We start from the raw sequence: 3,108 nt of genomic DNA on the forward strand, positions 1-3,108 counted from the left end.
ATAGAAGAGAGTCAATAGAGAAGAGAAACAGAGAGAACCAGAACGCGAAAAGAACAAAGAAGACGCCCAGGGTTCATCCAAATCTATGTAGAAATTATTCTACATTCGTCGATTACGACAACTCCGCTAAACAAGTCCTTTGGACCAAAACGATTGGCCATCTCCACGCAAAGTGCAAAGCCTTCGTGTTTTTCCGAATTGTTTCGGACATCTCCAGACTGCTGCTGGACTACGTGCGACTCGACACTGTTATTTCTCAACTACGAAACACCAACCAATATCTTATGTGTTCCCGTCTACCAGAAACTTCACCTACCAGCATCTCACCTCAAACTACCCCATTTGTTCCCGAGACTGGAGAGTCGGCCAAACGATTTTCCGTTGATACAACTTCAAGCAATCAGAATCAAGACTCATCTACACCATAATCAAGACTTCGTTTCGTCCACCTGCTCTTACGTGCTGTATATAAGAGAACACCCATCTGCTCTACTTGGTAAATAATATTCTATGTAACATTTATTGATATATTTCATTATTCTATAACCATTTATATTTTATGTGTTATTTTCATTCGTGTAATAATGTTTAATTTTAACGAAGAGTTTAATTATCCTGCCTGAACTCTCTGTAATCGTCCGAACTACGCACAACCTTATTTTTTTTTCCTTTTTCGTGTCGCGACTAGCCTGGCCCATAGGTGGGTCGTGACAATAACTTAGATATTTCACATTCCAAAGTAGTTTTGTTTATATTTCATCTAGTTCTATTTTGGTGTAATTTTGTAGAATGAAATCAATAACAATATTTAGCTTTATTATGTAAATATTAGGTAAGAGGATTCGAACGCATTGCACATAGAGTTTATTGCTTCAAAATACTAAGAATATTGTAAAAAGTTTGTAATCCTTATCATAAACCTTAACAATGATTTGTGTTAAAAATTGTCTGTCGAGAACAACTAAATCAGAAAGACGAAGATTCGAAAAGTTATCAGATTTGCTCGACATTTCATCTCTTTGTAAACAACTTTACAAAAAGGCTCTATGATGATTTTACAAATCTTAATATATCCTACGTAACAACATAGTATAATTGTTGTTATTATTTGTGATGCTATTGCTGTTTCTTTTAATAGTGATGTACAATGCAACGGACCGAGGCTTCGTTGTGTGTTAGCCATTCAGACGATAAGGTACAGTCACGAGCAAAAGTCTTGACTCACCCCGAGTCTTTTTATGATACAAAGTTCAAATTATTTGTCTGATTTTTTTTCATTTATTCAAGAAAATTATCCACATGTAATCTAGATGCTACATAAGGAAATATATCACGTACTCGAAAAAAAAATCATGTTGAAGCTGTGAGAACTTTAGCGTGTGTCAAAAATTTGCTCCTGAGTGTACAATTAATATCTCATATGACATGTGGGGATTTCGTATGAGAAGTTGCCAGTGTACAGTCTTCTCGGCTGGAGCAGTTATTCTCTGTGTATAATAGCGTTAAACCAGCCTTTCAGACGGAGAGAAAATAAAATGGAGAGGAGAGATTGAATGTGTGTAAGCATACATTTCATGCATTCTTTATTGTCAACGATGGTGTGTTTGTGAATACATCTACTCTACATGCTCCAGCACATAATAGTGCACACACACACACACACACACACACACACACACACACACACACACACACACACACACACACACACACACACACACACACACACACACACACACACACACACACACACACACACACACACACACACACACACACAACCTCGTGGCGTGGTGGTTAGAGTTCTCGCCTGCCACTACGGCGATCCGGGTTCGAATCCCGCCCAGGGCTGAAATAATTTCAGTATCGCTGCGCTGCGGGTTGTTACTCCAACTCTCGTGGGCTGGGAGTTGGGTGTGTGTGTGCGTGTAAGGTCACAGTATTACCCATAGATCGGCATACGAGCTCTGAACTCTGATCCGGGAGGTTAATAACTGTCGATCACGAGTCCAACACGTGGTCCAAGACCATAGTGATACACACACACACACACACACACACACACACACACACACACACACACACACACACACACACACACACACACACACACACACACACACACACACACACACACATACACACACACCCTTCCATCACTGTAGCCAAATTTTGTGAAAAATATCAAGAATAGATGGATAAAACACCTGGAAGAAAACAATATAATAAATCCGAGACAATTTGGATTCAGACAGGGAAGATCATGTGCCACAAACTTAATCTGTTTCTACTTAAGACTAATAGACATAATACAAGAAAGGGATGGGTGGGCTGATTGTGCTTTCCAAGAGGTGATTAGTGGAGTTCTACAAGGATCGGTATTGGCTCCAATAATGTTCGTTATTTATGTGAATGACATGGATGAAGATGTGGATTGTTACAAGAGCTTCTTTACAGGTGATGCTAAATTGCTGAGGAAAGTGAATACTGAAACAGATTGTGAATCACTACAGAGGGACCTGAACAAGGTTTGGAAATGGAGCCAAAAGTGGCAAGTATACTTCAACATAAAGATATGTAGCATAATGGAGTTCGGAAAAAGTAAAAAAAGAATATCAGGATAATATAAAATTGGAACAAAAGAAGTAAAGTAAGTGGGATCTGAAAAAGACTAGGGAGTAATGATCTCAAATGACATGTCCCCCGATAAACAGATAAACACAGTTGTCGGAGAATCTTACAACTTGCTAAGATCAATAACGAAGAAATGGTTAATAAATACTAGTCACACTAATAAGGCCTAGACAGGCCTAGACTAAAGTATGCTGCAACACTATGGTCGCCCAGCATGCGGCGCATCTGGGAGCGCGTCCTCTGCTGCATGCCCTCGGGCTATTATCCCACCAGCTGCATCAAGAATCTCGCAAGGTTTGATTTCATTATATTTGGGGAAATAGAGGGTGTGCCACGGAGATCAAGAAAGTTGCCTGGCGGGTGCCACAATAATGGAAAAAAAAAAAAAAAAAAAAAAAAAAAAAAAAAAAAAAAATCCTACAGATACAGGGATAGTTAATCAGGATTGACCATAATTCCTTTCCGGTACCACAA

This window comes from Oratosquilla oratoria, chromosome 7 (genome assembly GCF_046742065.1).
Source record: "Oratosquilla oratoria isolate Oo_2021 chromosome 7, ASM4674206v1, whole genome shotgun sequence".
NCBI classification, from domain to species: Eukaryota; Metazoa; Arthropoda; class Malacostraca; order Stomatopoda; family Squillidae; genus Oratosquilla; species Oratosquilla oratoria.